We start from the raw sequence: 19,778 nt of genomic DNA on the forward strand, positions 1-19,778 counted from the left end.
TGTCAAAGTGCAAAGCGCAAGTAACTTTGTGGGCGGATCCCGGCGCTGTTGCTATTTTCCCGGCGGATAAATGACTCTTGCGCCCGACGCAAATCTAAAAGGGGTTGGTCTGAAGTAGCTTCATTATTCATAGGTGTGGTTTGGGCGTAACGTGAAATAAACCAATCAGAGCGTCCTCTCACATTCCCTTTAAGAGCAGGCGCGCTTGTTCCATGGCGGATCGCTATTATAACGGCGGGTTTGCCAGCGCACGCCAGGAGCGGTCCACAGCCGAGGAGACCGACGTTCTCGTCAGGGCTGTAAAACACAGAGAAGTGACATTGGGGATGATGGGAGAAACCCACCCAAATTAGCTTCGGTTAAACAGGCGTATAATTTGGGTAGTAAATGTGTAGCCTAATCTAGATTTTTTTTTATTTATTTTTTATCTAGATAGATCTTTTTCACATCTTCACGGACACAACAATGATTTCCCTCGTGTGTTAATATTTTTCCTTGTAATAATGTATGATTTGCAAAAATGAAAACTGCTGCATCTTTTTATATTAGAGAATCAAAGTGGATGCGCGTTAACATTATGGCCAAGCACGCGCCCTTAAAATACCATATCACTAACGCGCAACGCGCCACTGTCTTTAGACTGTTTTTTTCCTGGTCAATGGCGCAATTGCTTTCTAAAACTGGAAAATAGCACCATTGAAGTTTTGCGCCGGAACACGCCTTCTCTTTGCGCTGAACCGCCCCCGCGAGCGCAAGTTCATTTCCTAATTTACCGACGTGCGTCTGTGGAGGGAAAAGTCCGCTGTGCGCGGGTGCAAAATAGGAATGATACATGCGTCGGTGTACAAAGTCAATTGCGCTGGGTGCAAGATAGGGCCCCTTGGGTCTATTTGAGAGGATCTCATAAGCCGTCATATGAACGGAACAAAAGTCACACCTGTTAGTAACTACAGTTGTCAATCCCAAACACTGTGTGTGTGAACATAGCCACTAAGAGTACCCCCAACTAAACACAATCTGACACCCGTGATCCACAATAAATCAGATCTGCTCCGTACTAGCAGGCTCCCCCGAGGCTAATGGGGAAAAAAGCAGTGAACTCAAAATGACACCAGATAATTTTCTTCAATATTTGAACTTATCTTGGAGGCAGATTACTAAAATAACAGAGACAGTTATACAAACTGAGCAGTGATTGACATTTCCAACTGTTTCGCTCCCACCTGCTTCAATTATCACCAAGTTCTCCTGAGAGCGAGTGTCTGCTTAATAACTCGACGGATCTGGGGAAACAGAACACGAACGTGAGCATTTGGGTTTGTTTGTCTACGAAAGTACGATGTGATGATTTCAATACAATACAAAAGGAACTTTGAAACTCGCAGATGCAAAGCACAAGGGAAGAACATTTTTAATGAAGTTATTTGGCAATAACATATCTTCATTCCTGAAATCTCATTAAGAGATTTTAATAAGACCAGTGCAAATTTTATTCAATAAAACTAACAGTAAACACCACCGTTCAGAAGCTTGGGGTCAGTACGATCTTTTAATGTTTTTGAAATCTCTTATGCTCACCAAGTCTGCATTTATTTGATCAAATATACATTTAAAAAAACATTAATTTTTTGAAATATTATTACAATTTAATTCATTTTAGTTGTTATTGAATATATAGTAAAATGTAATTTAGTCCTGTGATCAAATCTGAAGCTTCATTATTCAGTCTTCAGTGTCACATGATCCATGAATCATTCTAATATTCTTGTTTGCTGCTCAATAAACATTTCCCATTATTATCAATGTTGAACACAGACCCAAAACTTTTGAATGGTAGTGTAGTTGATGCATTTTGAGGGGCATTTATAACTGAAACCTGTGACAGTAACTCGATTTTTGAGTACGGTTATGTGGCGAGCAGGACGAGGCGTGATTGATGATGAGCGACACCTGCGTGACGCACTGGTCTCATATCTCTCACGGCCCTCGGCCTCGTCCTGCTCTCCACAGGTGACAATAGTCTTTAACATTGTGTGGCTTTCCTAGCACCATACCATGGGTAACTACGTTGGCTTAATTAAAAGTTAATCCAGTCAAAAATAGAGAAAGTGCAACTTAGCCCCATTCATCCACAAAAACAAGTTCTGTGCATTTAGTACAAAGCATATGCATATTAACTGGTTTAAAATCATATTTGCAGGGTATACTTTGCTATATTACTACTACTATACTTATTCATGCCATGCACATAATGAAAAAATATGCCATTTCATATGACAATTTATTTATACATTCAAAAGGTATTTCTCACTTAACTGTTAGTGTAGTGGATGCGTAAGATCCATGCCAGTAAACAAAACACAAATTGTGGACACTGAACACGACAGAGCTGAAATTGAGGTCAGATTGGAGACCTAAACTCTTATAATACCTATGAAAAGACATTTTTATAGGCTTCATCTCTATGTACCTGTAAATGACAAACACCCTGTAAACCTGAGCAGTTCAGCTATCTCTGCACACATCTAACAAAGCATGACATCCATAGCCAAGCAAATTGTTGAAAACACAATCTACATCAGGTCATGCTTTGAATATCACCCTCGCAGTGTGTGCTATATTGTTCTGCCCTGCTCGGTGCTATAAATTACCACACTGCATTAAACTACACAACCTAATGCGCTGTGAACTTCAGGCGAAGAATGAGGTCTTCTTTCGCATAATAACTTCAGCAGGCCTGAAGAAATACCAAGGGCTGCCCCGATCTTGACATGTATTAGCTCGCCTTGGAGAACAATTGGTTCTGAGGTAGAAAAGTGAGCTTTTTACTTCTGAAAACGACTTATCAGCACAAATATGTGGTTCAAAGCCAGGCTTAACTTCACAGACTAGACAAAATTTGCAAAAAGAAAGAGATATAGCTTCTATGCAAGGTAAGCTAGTGGGTTGTACTGTGTAAGTGGAGTATGAACAAAGGCTGCTGAGTATGCAGTGTTACTGAATGTTACACCCTGCGGATAATTATATGGATACGGACTCAGTACCATAACTGACTAATGATCACTTATGTCCTTTTCACATGACTTGAATAAGAAACGAACTGCTTTGACCCCTAAATATATGAAAAGTGTTGCAGCATATATATATATATATATATATATATATATATATATATATATATATATATATATATATATATATATATATATATATATATATATATATACGTGACTTTTGATTTAAAAAAAAAATTATTTGAACCCCCAAACAATTTCAATTCATATTTTTAAATAAACACATTCGCATATTCACAGTTCTCTGTCAGCTATGCAATGTAAGTCGCTTTAGATAAAAGCGTCTGCCAAATGAATACAAATGTTAAAAAAAAAAAATTTGCTAATGGTCACATGACATGGAGGTAAATAAATAAAATTTCTATCCCTGTTATTATATATATTATATTTATATTTCCTTTTAGTAAGAGTTTATTTTGTAATGCTTTTATTTTTTAAATATTTATGTATATACATTTTTATGATTTAATTGTTAACTTTACATCAACCCACAATTCCCTGAATTACAAAAAAAATTGCATGTAAAACATCAGATGACAGTAAATAAATAATGCAAATAAATGTTAAATGAACAAAAATGAATTATGAGGAATTTCACAATGTTCAAGTGTCTGTCATTGCAAAGACTGACATTGGACATATCATAGGAATTGTCCAGTGATCACTGGAGCTTCTTCGAAAGGTCAGCAAGAAACAAGGTCAAAGTTGAAATAGTTTGAACTTTGAGCCCCATGTTACAACACTTGACTGGCGCACAACACGCCGTTGGGAGTAATTCTGCAGCTGACGCTTCAATACAGGGTTCAATGCTTTGGGGAATGACAGGAGTCATATTAAAGAGAGTTTCCAATTATAGCCCCATTATTGCGTGTTTTGTTAGTTTTACAATAATGTATTTTATCTCTGGGGTAATGAGTTCATCTGTAATAGAGAATATAATTATAGTTTTCCCCAGATAGCCTGCACTTTAAACACTGCTGCTATTGATTTGTAGTGCTTACGTAATGCATACTCGCAGTCTAATGGGTTTTGGTTGAACTTGTAGTGGATGTGCTTTGCTTAACATTTCTGCCAGTCTTGCTATATGAATTTGTTTTTTGGGTTGTTGGATCTGTGGTGCAGCAGTTTCTTCTGTAGGCCGAGGAGAGGCACTGTATGATGTTCACAATACAGAGTTAAAGTCGCCATTAAGTAGAAGTTGCATTTGTCTTTTCATCCCTATTGTGATGTATCTGAAATTGTACACAAACAAATAGGGTGGGGCTTAATTGTGTCCATCAGGAATTGATTGGATGGTTAAATGGTTGTGGTTTGCTATTGGTGGATCTCATGTGAGTGACAGGTTGCCTCGCCCTCGCACCAGAAAACATGTCATCAGAGAAGACGTTGCTGCAAGAAAGAGGGGAAGTTATTTAGATTAAAGATGAGGCACTCAATAATAATAATAATAAAATGTGAATAGATTAATAATTTATAATAAAAACTGCAATATTCAATAAAAAAAGAATGTATCTATTTTGATTTCATGGTGACTTTAAGCTCCAAGAGATCATAAAAGGTCAAATGCGCTTGATCATCTTGCCTAACACAGCCCTTAATTCTCATTCACGGTTTCTGTGCAATGACACCACAAATGCGAATATGCACATATTTATGTGAAATAGTCTGTTAATCATACAAAGTTCATATATGGCTTCAGAACACTTTCTGTTGTGACTTTTCTTGTACTGTAGCTTTATGCTCTTTTTTATATAGTTGTTAGCATTTTTTTTGACAAGCTGGTCACTAAAGGAAAAAGAGCAATGTAAACTAAATGTATCTTTTTGTGTCCACAAAAGAAAGACATAAAGAAAGAAAAGGCTTGTAATGACATGAGGTTGAGTGATAATGAGGATAATATTAAACCATTCCTCTAATTTTAGTACATATATGTGTTAATCTGGAGCCCTCGGACAGTCCGTTGTACAAACAATCCAGGGAAAATGGCATCAATTTTGCAGTTTTTTTTTGGAGCCGCTATGGTGCAGAAATGACAAGCGTTGTGGAAGTATGATCTCTGCAAGCACACAATGCAGATGCACTGTATAATTTATATTTTGATGCCCTAAACCGTTAAACTCTGCAGTCGCATAGCCATTAACCCAAATGGATTATAAATCAGATTTGATATTATGTGATGTACCCATCTGCCACACAGAGCCAAAGTTAGTAATCTGACCGATGAACCCGCAGTACGGCGAGTGACTGTCAGCTCTATCAGTCGGGCTGCCTCTCCAACTCATTTGCTTAAATGAAATCACATTTGCTGGGTGGAAATAAATTATGCTGCCACCTTTCAGTCCGTGTACCATCTCTCTGCGTGCAAAGCAAACATTGAAATGTGTAACGTTAATTGTTGCACTTGAAAGCACTCTATACTGGGAACACTCAGCTGTCTGACTCAGCTGCCGTAACTTTCCTGTCTCTCCTTCACCCCGTCTCTCTCTCTCTCTCTCTCTCTCTCTCTCTCTCTCTCTCTCTCTCTCTCTCTCTCTCTCTCTCTCTCTCTCTCTAAATAACATATTCTAAGTCTGGCACCACAGTGATCCAAAGACGACAGTCCAAGATTGATCCAGAGTGAACTCAATCGAAAGTGACGATTAGATTTACAACATAAGTTCAGAAGTTCAGCTGGATGGAAAATTTTTAAAGCACAAATGACAGTCTAATATAATTTCAAAAGAGACTTTCCTATGGTCAACACTTGCCATAAAATAAATTCACATTTATTTGTATAACGCTTTTCAGAATACTTTTCGTTTCAGATCAACTTTACAGAAAAGTGCATGTTTCTACATTACCATTTAGAGTGATCTGTTATCAGAGATTATGTCCAAATGTCAAAAATGTCTAGTTCTAAGATGATAAAAATAATGTAGTTAGCTAATATAATGCATTCGTTTAGGCAGAAACAATGATCTCATTAAATCAATTATTACAAGTTGTGATCATAATGATTACAATATATAGAATATTTGGCGTCATTTCTTCACAGGTGTTGGGGCATCTGAAATCTTCGTAAGAGGCTGAATCCAAACTGGAGCTGGGCATCCCGAAGTAAAGGCAGAAAATAAAATGGAAAATAATTAGCGTAGCGTTAATAATCATAACATTTCAACTTAAATAGAGTTAAGATTTCATCTGGTCGTGATAAAATATATGATATATTATTACAGTATATGATCATCGACATAACAGTGGAAACTAATTCCATGTTTTCTAATAATTTTACCAAGAGGCAGCATGTATATTTAGCTGAGGGCCTAAAACAGACCCTTGCGGCACTCCATAATTAACTTTTTGTTATTGTTATTTATGATTACAAATATATATTTTTTAAGAACATCATATTTGAAAGCCTGCCTTCCATACTAAATAAATAATATATGTACTGTATATTTATTCAAATTGCTTATTGCTTACTTTTTGACATCAATATAAGTTCTTATATTGATAAAGGTGCTAAACGTAAGTGCCTAAACAAACAAACAAACAAAACACAACAACAACAACAATAATTTGAGAAATACGCTCAACGGTTTACCTCCCAAAGAATCACTCAAAATAATCTGCATATTTGAAAATAAAACAATTAAATCAAAAGTTTGAGTTGTGAATATCCAAGCAGTAGAGTGTAGCTTACATCTTCAAAAGTGTAAGATCACAATCAGTGCATCATATATACAAAGCAAGACTGAGCGATCCAAACAGAACAGAGGACTGTGTTTGTTTGATATGGTAAATCCTGGTGTAAATGTATGCACAGAAACAATAACCAATGCAAATGGGCATACATAATTATTGACTTGGTTTCTAATTGAAATATACCCTTCTCTGGTTTCCTTAGCTGAGCCCCAAGTGTTTATTTGTGTCCTTGGTTGATAACCTTGCATATCCAACTTCTATCAAAGATGTCCTTCCCCTGGACAATTAGAAGCTCCATTTTAAACAAAACGGAAATGCTTCAAGGAGACAATAATGCACAGGGAATACAAATGCAATTTCCATTTCAGAGGTGGCAACTTCAATGGCAATTGCTCAATTTACAATTTTAACTTTGTAGTGCATGACAAATGTGTGCGTCCTTCAGTTTGATATCATTAACAGCAAAGGGTCAAGGTTTGTCTGGTTAGCATGGCCCCATTATCCACTGGTTGTAGATGCTGTAACTACACCATCTGGCAGATAAAAACTAACAGACAGATTTCACACCAGGCATTATAGACCTCTAGCATTCTATTGTGTGAATAATAATAATGTTTAAAGACTGTATACATCCTTTTAGATTCATATTTGTTTTATAATGTTATATTATTTGTTTAGATTACATTATTATATTATAATTAAAAGTGCATATAAATATGCATGCATAATTATACTGACAGCTCTCCATACATATCAAATATGCAAAAAGTGCTCATTTGCTTAAAAAAACTAATTCAATGTTGTTGTTGTTCCACAACATACTGCAGTAATTTCTAAAGTATATTAACTCCTGATTACAAAGTTCATCCTCAAATAAATAAATAAACAACGAAAGTTGCAACGGGGAAAGCTTTTTCAAAGTTTGATACCGGGTGATTGGCTTCGTTGTAGTCTTTAATTATAGCAATTAGCAATAGATGACAAACTGATTCAAAGCAGCACACAGATCTAAACATACAAATCATCCATCAAAATGTGTCAGTCATAATATGAACAACAACTGAAATTAAACAACAACAACAACAACAAAAAGTGCTATTTAAGGCTATGATGATTGATGAATCCGTGCATTATAAACCACATCTATACTTACATTTGGAAATCTCAAGGTTTTAGAGGTCAGTTTTATTAAAGGTGAAGGTTTGCGACAGGAATACTAACTTTTGATAGCAGGAAGTATTGGCCTATAATGACTAACAACCCCTTAGAGACTGCTTAGCAAACATCATAGAAACATGCCCTAATCGTATAGGCGCATTCCATCAACTCAACGGTTCCTGGCTAAAAAAAAATATTTTGATACTTTATTTTCTGGTGAAAGACATCCAGGAGTCATGGATGCATATGTACTGACTAATTCAATATTTTGTAGAGGGGTGTGAACATTTAAATGTCCACCTGATTTTGGGAATTATTTGACTATAACACTATCATTATTTTATTTTTGCACAGAGATTCATGGTGATAGTTCAAAAATTGAAAAAAAAAAAAAGCACTTATTTTGTTTCTAAAAGGATATTAAGATATATTTAATACTGCTTGAGTTACAGGCATGCAAATGGGGTTGGGGAGGGACTTGACAACTTATTTTTCTAATTTGAACTGATACCATTGGCATACAAAATAGTGGATTACTCAAATATTGATGCCATTTACTATTTAGTTTTTTGTTTATCATTATTTATGTCTGTCTTTTTTCTGAAAAAAAAAATATGAACAACATCAATAATTTGAGCAGGAGAAGTGTCCACAATTTGGTTGATTTGACCCTATATTGGAACGAGAGCCAAACTCCAACACTGTGGCAGCCAGTTTTGCACCAGTAAGCAATACTCACATTTACTTCAGGAAATGCATATCTAGTTTTTGAAATTCCGTTGGGTACCATTAGCAGTGCAGAAATCCTTTAACATTTTCTTTAAGGGCATGATGGGAAGTGTGATATCGTTTTGTCAGGCTGTCAGTTCTGTTGGTGGCTGGATGCTGAAATGAAACATGAATCAAAGCGGTTGGGGTTCAGAAAGACTGATGGTCTTCACTGAAGATTTTTTTTATCACCTATCCTGCAGTGACCTGAATGGAAAAGGTCAACCTAATTAAGAGTAAATGTGTGCCTTCCATGGTCTTGTCCGAGAATAATGAAGAAACTGAGCTTTTCAAAGAGCTTAAGCTGAGGAGACATAAGCTCTGTTACAAAAGCCAGTGCCTACCGAGACAGCATTTTAAGGCAGCGTAAGTACACTATTGTATGGTATATGTACTCCTGGCACTCCCATCCATTTTAAGATGCCTACATTTGGCCAACTCTAAGGTAGTATTACCTTAGTCAGTGTTGTTATTGTTATTCTCTAAACCAAAGCAAAAGTAATACTAATACAAACAAAAGTGAAAAACTGAAATGAAAATTAGAAATGTTCAGTTCACAAATTAGAATTTTGAATTCTAAAGTACTAAAATGACTTAAACTGAAAACAAAATCAAAGCTATATATAAATATAAAAAATGACAAAAGTAGCCTACATACTGTTGCAAAAATACTAAAACTAAATCTGAAATGGAAAATGAACATAAAAAAGAAAGACATTTCAAAATATGAATAAACAGTGTAAAACTAAAACTAACACAACTTTATTCTTTCATATCTCATTAAAGCCAATCCCAGAATGAACTGCAAACAAACTCATTTATATGTAATCATTTAACAGACACTTTTATACAAAGCTAATTTCAAATGAGGAGAGTAATAGCAGCAATCAAGCCAACAATAGGGCAACATTAAGCAAGTGCTGTAACTAGTTCCAGTTAGTCTAGCACAGTACACATAGCAATGCATTTATTTATTTAAATATAGACATATTAATGGGTTGTCTTGATGAAAAAGGTGCGTCTTCAACCGTTTCGTGAAAATGGCTAAAGACTCTGAGTAAAGTAAGTTATTCCACCAACTTGGAACAGTCTAGGTAAAGGTCCATGAAAGTGATTTTGTGCCTCTTTTGGATAGCACTACAATGCGCTGTTCACTTGCAGAACGCAAGCTTCTGGAGGGCATATAGGTCTGGAGTAGTGAGTTTAGGGGAGCAGAGCCAGTGGTTGTTAAGCAGGCAAACATCAGTGCCTTGAATTTGATGCGAGCATCAATTGGCAACCACTGCAATTTTGTGAGGAGAGGTGTGATGTGTGGTCTCTTCGCCTCGTTAAAGTCCACTCTTGCTGCAGCATTCTGGATCAGTTGTAGAGGTTTGACAGTGATGCTGGAAGTCCTGCCAAGAGAGCATTACAATAGTCCAGTCAGGATAGAACAAGAGCTTGGACAAGAAGTTGTGTAGCATTCTCCGATAGGAAGGGCCTGATCCTCCTAATGCTGTATTAGGACAATTTGCAGGACAGGGCAGTTCTAGCAATCTGGCCTGTGAAGTTTAACTGATCATCAATCACAACTCCAAGGTTTCTGGCAGTCCTTGATGGAGGTATGGTTGATGAACCTAGCTAAATGGAGAAGTTGGGATGAAGTGTTGGATTGGCTGAGACCAAAAGCAGTTCTGTCTTCGCAAGACTGAGTTGAAGGTGGTGGTCATTCATGCAGCAAGAAATGTCTGTCAGGTAGGCGGTGATGTGAACAGCAACCGTCGGATCATCTGGCTGGAATGAGAGGTAGAGTTGTGAGTCATCAGCGTATCAGCGATAGGAAAAACTATGTTTCTGAATGACAAACCTAGTGATAACATGTAGATGGAGAAGAGAAGTGGTCCAACCACTGAGCCCTGAGGCACCCCAGTAGATAGATGTTGCAACTTAGATACGTTACCCCTCCACAACACCCTGAGAGGTAATAATTGAACCATTGGAGTTCGGTTCCTGAGATATAATTTGTTATGAGGGTTGACATGCGGATCCGGTGGTTAATTGTGTCAAAAGCAGCAAACAGATCCAGCTAAATTGAGTACTGAGGACTTGGAAGCTGCTCTTGCCAGTCTCAGAGCTTTACTATAACTCTAACTCATTTGTTGGTTTGTTTGTTTGTTTGTTTGAATATTGTGTGTTTTAGACAAATTTGAGTACTGCATTGTTAGCTTGGCAACATGCTAACATAAAACTGTATTGGAAGCTCTTTTTGTGTGGTTCAAGAGTAGCACTATTTGAAGTTGTGGCCTAAGAAGTGCGTTCCAAATCAAATTACATTTCAATTGCAATGCTGCCTTAGGGCCAGTTCACACAGAATGTGATGCAGGTCAGTGAAACGAAAAAAAAAAAACGCAAGGTAGAGACATGTTTTTAAAAGTTGAACTTCTTTTAACTTTAGTGCCCCGTTTTTAGAATGCCGTGTCATGCACGAGACGCTGCCAACGATGTGAGATGTGAACACAACAGTTAAAGATGTTCATCTAGCGTGCTTAGATAAAAAAAACTAAAACTAAAGTATAGCGCAGTGGAAAGGAAAATGTTCTGTTTGAACGGCCCCTTATAAGCCAGCTACCTATGTGGGGTGCAGACAGCCAGGCAGTTATGGTTAATCAAAAAATTTGCCTTATCAAACACCACTAAATAACCACCTAACAACCATCCAGAAGACCATAGCAACACCTTAAAATACAAAAATGCACCTTTAATATCAGCCAATATGGCGGTTGACCTCACATTTTCTTCCAATCCCATCCAATTTCCAATATTTCTGTCTCTTTATGAAACAAATAGAACAAACACAGTGTTTGTGAATAAATGGAGGTGCCAACCATATTTAAAAAGCAGAGCTCATAAGCGTCAGCATCATCTCACTGATTTATCACAACTTTAACAGGATGTAGTTTATTAGACAGCCTGCTAAAAACTTGATTAAAGAGAGACTCTTATAACCTTTCTCAAGTTGACTACTGCAAAAGCTGCTCCCTGGCAGAGCGCTGCGATCTTCGCTTCCCTGAGACTCAAGCACCACCGGCCAGCTGTTCACACGCCTGCCAAGAATTCTGTTCTTCTCAACATCTGTCTGGTGAATTAAGTAGCACCATGATAGCTGAAGACAATGTTTGTTATCTGTGTTATCCAAGGACGAGCAGCTGGCCACGGTAAAGCCCCGTATCTTAAAGCATAGATATAATCATTGATGTTGGGCTGCTGACAAAGTCTATCAGCAACTTTGGTCAATCTCTTCCAGCTGTCGTTGTAATATAATGCTAATGAAAATTGTAAATATACTATTGTTCATGGACAATTTAGTTCTGTTAGCGTGTACATATTGCATACAGACCTAAATATTATAGATTGAATGATGATCAGTTTTACTTATATTTCTCCTGATATTAAAGCATTTTTCCATAATCAAGTATAATTTTTTGCTCTCGTTTTTTGTGTGACACTGCAGTTATTTCATTTAATTTTGTACACTCTTTCACACTATTTATTGATGTAGAAGTGTGTTTTGTTTTGTATTCAAGGAGGGAGTTAAATTGTAGAAATTGCAGTATTGAAAAAAAAGTGTTAAATAAAACAGTTTGTTCAGTTCAGTGTTGTAGTTATAATCATTAAAAACCTAAATAAATAACAATAAATAAATATTGGTTCTGTAGATCGGTTATCAGACATATAAACATGCAAACAATAGGTTTCGGTAATAATCTCTATAAAGCATTTGTATTTGTATTTCAGTTTATTATGGGATTGTTCTTCACTGTTTTTACCCTTATTTTTAGCAAGATCTGGTGACATGAATGAGTCAAGGATTGTAACTTTTTTCTGTATTTTCTTGTGCCGTACATGAGAGACACATCTCGAATGTGTATTTAGTAACATCATTAATAGTTATTCAGTTTGATTAAATTCACAATGTGTAGAATTTCAATGTGGTTTTTGGTACCTGAATTGTTTTAGTTAATTGGGTTGTCACTCCTGTAAATGACTGAACTGTGCGTGTAGAGAACAAAATTACACATTAAAAGATGTATTAACAACCACATTTAATTGCAGTGTTTGTATTCACCCTTTACAATAAAACAATTCTTGTCTTTATCGTCCTTTGTCACAGTCTACAGACTTCAACATGGACTGTGTACAATAACAAACTGTAAAAGTAATTAAGTAGGATTGGTACGATCCTGCCTTGTTTTGACATTGCACTGACATCTATGTTAATCACACTTCATCCAATTTTATCTCATTTGTGACTTGTGGCATTTCAAAGATATACTGACTGGTTGAATTATGTTCTAACATGGAAAGAAAGAAACACTTATGAAGATAAACACTGCAATGATATTTTTGCAAGCATTTGCAGCTCATTTTCAGATACCTGTAAAATTAATGAAAATTAATGATGTTGTTTATCATTGTCTCGCCTGTCAGCCATCTTTCTTTTTTTCACAGCACAGGTGCGTCTCAGCATAGAGAAAATGTCACGCTCCAGATGTAGTGAAAAATATACTACACCAATGGAGCAGGACAATCTTTCTGCAAGAAGATAATACAACTGAAAATAGTCTATAATCCAATAAATTATGAAAAATGAAGCCCAATTTAATAGGGAAAATGAACTGAACATTTGCTTTTATTCAGCTTTGAATAAAAAAAAAACAGCTTTGGTCCTGGAACATTTCTGTAAAAAAAAAAACAACAAAAAAAAACTGTATAGTTAGTATCAGATGGGCAGGAACATTACCAAGCCGACACGTTCATTAAAGCAAAAAATGTAGCTCTTTAACGACTCACTGCGTATGACAATTAAGTTGTGAAGAAAAATGAGATGGATATGCATGTTTGGTTTGCAAAGCATTTTATAAATGCTCGAAATCAAGAGCAATGAGAACATCTATATGCTGCTTTGACAAACTGTCTCTGGTTTAGAGCTTCAAGTCACATAGACAAAAGAGTAGAGTAACTGACAGGCCAAAGATGATGGACTCTGACCACAATCTCGCCTTCTTACCTTGTCAAAACGGAACTGATGACAAGGTCAATACCCATGTCAAGCCTCATCTAGCTCACTCTGACATTGAAGAGCCTTTCTACCTGATTTTTTGCAATTTGGCTTCAGTTTCCCAATTCCCAACCCATTTAGTGAAGAGACATGGTCGAACCCACATGCTCAGGCATTCTGGGAAAGATTTTCCTGGAGATGGGCATCTGAATTTGATGGAAAATGCTGATCTAAGGATATATCTGTTCTACACAGTCAAAAGGATGTGGACTTTCCCATATGATGAAAAATTAATTCCAAAACCATAGACGTTAATATGGAGTTGGTCCTTCAGTTTTCCAGGTGTTGGAACATGGTTGCAGAATGCCATTGCTTGGTACTGCAATTCAAATTTATTGACTAGAATTAGTCAATAAACCTTAATTAGAAGTGGTTGTCCTCATACTTTTGTCTAATCGCGTTGCAAACCATTGCTGTTGGGCGGAAACCTCGTACTATTCAGGAAATGGACAAAACACTGTACTTTTTTAAAATAATTAAACACCACATTGTCAAAGTTGATATCATGGCTTTATATATGGTCAGACATGTGACATTGTTAAAATTTTACCACTGAAAATTTACAAGGTTTTTGACCAGTACATTTCAGAGAATTTCAGACATAGCCTACATGTTTTGTCCGTCATTAGAGTGGTCACATCTGAGGCAGTACGTGCATTGCGTTACGTTTGCAGGTTATGACGTTTAATGTAGCTGTGGACACTCATTTGGTCAAAATCCCATGTTAGTAAAGATGAAGTGCTTCACACAGGCTATTTAAGACAGTACTGGCAATGACTCGACAACAAAAGGTAGACTAAAGGGCCTTTCCCACTGAGCGTGATTAAGCGATGCGAATATACGACACAACGGCGTTCTTGAATCTTGATCCTTGCTGTTATCTCCGTCTTGTGACTAATGGGTTCTTGGGGCTTCCGTGGCCTCTGAAACAACCTCATATACGTCTTCCTCTGTTAGCCAGAGTCCCCCTGCAGAGTTGAGACGAGCCCCTCCAGGGTCTTGCAGGCATAGTTTTGAGATCTAGGTCACCGCTGAAGCCCTTGAGACCCTGCTGAGTACGAAAACCCCGGCCTGGCCCTCACATGAATCAGCCCGAGCCAAGACTTTTCTTGCCAAAACCAATCCGTCCGGGTATCTGTCTCCTCGCTGTCTCTCATTTACGTCCCTGCAGGATTCAAAGCTGTGGGTCTCAAAGGCAGAGACCTCCTTCTTTTGACCAAGCAACTAATACTGCTTTGTTTCAAAACCGCTGAGTGTAGTGAGGGTCTTTTCTCTGAAGTGAGCAGCTTTAGTGTGGCTGTCTGTCTCTCGTGTGTCAGGTCTCCTGCTGATTAATCACCGGCCCAGCGAGACTCAGTTTAGCCACACACGTCCATTATTTGGTAAGAGCGGTTGTTCTAACTCTGTGTTGATTCATTTCCTCACATGGTGGCACATATGCTCTGTTCCAAAACCTGGTGGGCAAAACTATACAGCATTATAAAGGCATCATAGGCATGCCCTGTTGCAAAGCCGGACTACAGCAAAACAAGGTTCTCAAGGGTAAGGACCTCGAGTATGCCATACGATTTGAATTGACACAAAGTAAGTGAATTATAATCCTACATAAATTAACTTTTTCTTCCCCTGTATCTTTTCAATGGGTGTTTTTGTCCAGGTGTTTGATAAAGGTGCAATAGAGCTGCTAGGTGAAAGAACAGAAAGTGAAAAACAAGTACGGGTTTCAATCAATACTCATTCATAAGCTTGTCTAAAACTCACTGTGTATCCCTTCAATAGCTATCTATTACATGTTTTACTTTACTTATTCACAAAACCAAAGAAGCAAGAACACACTCTAAAAAACACTGAGTGGGTTGAGTGTGCATAGTATTGCACCAATCCTGAATTGATGGAAGAGACAGCAGGTAATAGTCTGTGAGTGCTGGTTTTCTGGAACCTTTGATTTCTGAAACTTCACCTTTATTATCAATACTGTGCCATAAAAAAGCCATTTTATGTTCTACCAGCATACAGAGTGTTTTTATGCAGTGACACCTTCTAAAAAAGCACTTTCTACATGGGTTTAGACTGACCTACATCATTCCTTTCTCTAAACCAATAGCTGGGTTTTAGTTCCAGGAAGGCATTTGTAGATCAGATTCTTGGAAAGCTCAGCTGATAGAGCATGTTGTTGACAACGAGAAGGTCATGGGTTCAAATCCCAGTAAATACATACACTGATAAATGGGATACTGTGAATGCAGCGCAGGTTAGTTGTAATAATCTGACAAATGGAAGAAAATTTAATTATTTGCAACTTTCCTGTCCACCTTTTCCAGGTAAAGAGTGCTACTAGCTGACGGTGGACTGCTGTGCTTTTGTGCTTATAAAACACCCCTGCCACCCTGCAACTGATGGAGCGACACTAATGAGTGGCAGATGCATTCAATACAACCGATCCACATGCTTCTGAATAAATTCTAGATCAGTGGTTCTCAATTGGTTTTCAGAACATCAAGTGGCAACCCAGTACCAGTATCATTCATCAAACAAAAGTAAAATAAATCATAAAATGAATAAATTATAATTTAATTTAGCAAATCAATAATTTACTTAACTATTAAAGTGTGTTAAAGTATAAACACATTTTATTTGAAGTAGTCCGGATCACTGTTTCGTTTATAGTCAATGGAAGATGTGGACATATTTCACTAGCTTCTACCAGACAAAATTTAACTAAATACTATAGAGACCTGTGATATGAACAACAAATAAAATATAGCAGAGTTTTCTCCTTTCTTACATTTGATTCCTTGCAAATTCAGGAACTGAATTGTAATTTACTGTAAATGTGTTGAGGTATCAAACAGGATCCAGAATTGCAATTTTATTTAGAAATCGAGTTCTGAATGGGATGGGTTTGTTTCACCATAAAGCTACCATTTGACTTTAGAGGACCTTAGTGGATTTTTTTTCTTATTTTCCCCCCTTTTAAAAGATGACAAGCCTGTAGTTTCTAACTGAGCAGAATATGTTTTTCTGCATTTTGCTATTTGCATGAAATATTGTTTTTACCTGCTGTCCACAATCCTTTCGGGAACAGAATTACGTGAACCGAAATATCTGAACCAGATGAGAAACACTTTTCCATATGATATGCAGTTTACTACTTGTATGATTGCAACCCTTCATAGACACCTGGTTAGACATCTGCTTATCCGTTCTCACTACCCAGGGACGCTTCGTACCATCAACAGCTGGGAGAACAGTCAATTCTGAAGGCGCCAGAGAAGAACACTTGTCCTGTTCTCCCAAAAAATCACCACCCAGGAGAAGAAACTCGAACATAGTAATAACTCTCTGGAGTAAAAACACAAAAAGCCTGAATGCAAAACGCGAAGCCTGTGAATACGAAATTAGACGGCATGCCAAACTCGATTTGTCAGTCTCTCAGCAGCCATTGGGAATAAAGAGAGCAGGACACAGTTTAGTCAGTGTGCCATTGATTAACATTCATCAGGCTAAAGCCAGCTGTCTCGCACTCATCACCTGTCGTGGTGAATATGCTCACAGCACAAGTGAACACAATTAAGGTTAATCACAGAGGAACTTCCTGCCAATGAGGTCAATGTACATGTGGGAACTTCAACATGCAGGTTCATGTGGCTTGATACAGGACCTTGCATAAAGTAGAAACAAACCCCTGGGTTGTTAACAGGGATTGGTTTCTGGTAGGGATGCACAATATGATGTCTTTTGGCTGATACCGATTTTAATAAACAACTGGCCAATTCCAATACTGATATAACTTTTGTCATTAAAACAGATTACTGTTTTGATCATGCTGCTGTGGGTTATTGCTGCTGCTGAACAAGTACATTACTTGCTACTGCCAATACACACATGACACGCTGCTGTGAGCATGTAAGACATGCTGCTGCTGTACAATAATATAGCGTACATGAATTACCTGTAGCAGATCTATACAGGTGGATAACGATGTGATTATGAACATTTGAGTAAAATTACCTAATAGTCTGCACCATCTAGAGTTTCATGACAGAACAGAATTATATATACAGTATATGGAAAGTTAAAAAATACATGCATTTACATTTATGCACTTTTATTATAAAGTGACTAACAAAAGAAGAACAAAGGATTCATCAGAGAGCCAACAATCATTGTAGTAGGCTACACATTGCCAGGTTTATTTGACAACTAAATTAGGAAACCAGCTAGAGAAGATAAAATGCATCTTTTTATTTTTATTTTTGGTGTGTGTGTGTGTGTGTGTGCGCAGTGGATTAAAAGTGTGAGTTTATTAAGTGCTTGCGGAAGAGGTGCATTGTCAGCTGCTGCTTAAAAGATGTGATTTTCTCAGCAGTTCAGGTGGAGGTTGGCAGCTCATTCCACCAGAGAGGAACAGAGAGAGTGAAGGTTTTGGAGAGTGACTTTTTGCCTCATTGTGAGGGAACAAGACAACATCGCTCATCCAGTGACGTGATCTGGCGGGATGGAGCAGTGGTAGTAGTGGGTTGTGGAGGGGGAGGGGGGAGGGGGGGGAGGGGGAGGGGGAGGGGGGAGGGGGGGGGGCTGTTCCAGTGGTTCTCTAGAAAGCCAGCGTTATAACTTTAAGCTTGATTCTGGCCACAACTGGGAGACAGTGGAGTGAAAACAGGAGGGCTGTGACGTTGGTTCTCTTAGGCTAATTGAAGACTAGATTAGCTGCCGCATTCTGGATCATCAACCCGATCACACTAAATGCGTCACACTAAACGCACGCAGTGTGTTTATCGTGCAATTTATACACGAAAATGAGTTTTTACGTGCATAGGATACGCATGGGTTGGTCAGGGTAGGTTTAGTAGTGGTGTATTATACGTTTGGTTAGGATTAGTGGTGTGGGGTGCGTGTGTATTACACCAATGAAGTGTGTATCAAATGCATGTGAAAACTGCATATCAAATGCACGTAAAAACTAATTTACGCTTATAAATGGCTCGATAAACACACTGCATGCTATAGAGACGCATTAACGTGAGAACAGGCTGGGATCATCTACAGAGGCTTGATAGTGCTGGTTGGAAAGCCCGCTAGTGGAACGTTGCAGTAGTCCAGTCATGAAATTATAAGAGCTTTGATGACTAGTAGCTGTGTTGTATATTCTGACAAGAATGGTCCGATTTTCCTGACGTTGTAGAGCGCAAAACAGAGATACGAGCTGAGACAGTGAGAATGAAAGATTGAGCTGTGTATCATCTGCATAGCAGTGGTAGAAGTGCCTTTATGATCATGCTCAGTGAGGTTGTGCAAATTGAGTTTGAGTAAATTAAGGTTGGGTAAATTAAGGTATACTAGCAAGTTTTTTGCTGCATCATTAAATCATCTTTATTGAACACGGATTAGATCCATTTAACATTCAACAGGGCAACATAAATACAACAGAACAAAGATGCATATAAATAAACAGTGCTTTTCGTGTAGGTCTAACAGTAGTTTTCAGGTACAGAAATTTTATAAAGTAATCAAATTATAACACTGCTGCAGAAATTAATATATATTAATCCTTATTTAAAGTTACAAAAGTTAAATAGTCAAGAGCAGTGAGCAATTTGTTTTGTCTTTTGTTGATTAATTAACATTAAAACACACTTTAAGAGCTGCACACATCCACAATACGGTTTATTTCTTAACTGTTCACGTTCGCTTAATGCATAGCTGACTATGTTTAGTAGGGTACTCACCAAGGTGTAACTTTATCCATCCATCCATCCATCCTTACACCACTAAGTTATCGAATGATTTCGGAAGACTAAAGCCTGCAAAACCACTGAACTGCAATTCTTCAAAATGACTCCTAAAAAATAACAGCAAACCATTTAAAACGATATTGTCATGTGTAAATTATGTCAGAAATTGTCCCTAGTACAATGAGGGCAACTTTATTTTCTATATAATGCCTCTCCAAGGCCTGACACTACACCAGCGCTTAAATTCACTGGGCCCAGGAC

At 37.6% G+C, this 19,778-nt stretch overlaps 1 long non-coding RNA gene across 1 annotated transcript in view; it reads right to left on the reverse strand.

The window, feature by feature from the left end:
* Positions 1–9,904: 9,904 nt before the first annotated feature.
* The window catches only part of LOC307000879, a 134,221-nt gene continuing 124,347 nt past the window's right edge, over positions 9,905–19,778 (reverse strand). The window contains exon 4 of the long non-coding RNA XR_013798113.1: positions 9,905–10,457. This is a non-coding gene — a long non-coding RNA (uncharacterized lncRNA). The remainder of the gene's footprint in view (positions 10,458–19,778) is intronic.

This window comes from Phoxinus phoxinus (genome assembly GCF_949152265.1).
Source record: "Phoxinus phoxinus genome assembly, chromosome: 6".
NCBI classification, from domain to species: domain Eukaryota; kingdom Metazoa; phylum Chordata; class Actinopteri; order Cypriniformes; family Leuciscidae; genus Phoxinus; species Phoxinus phoxinus.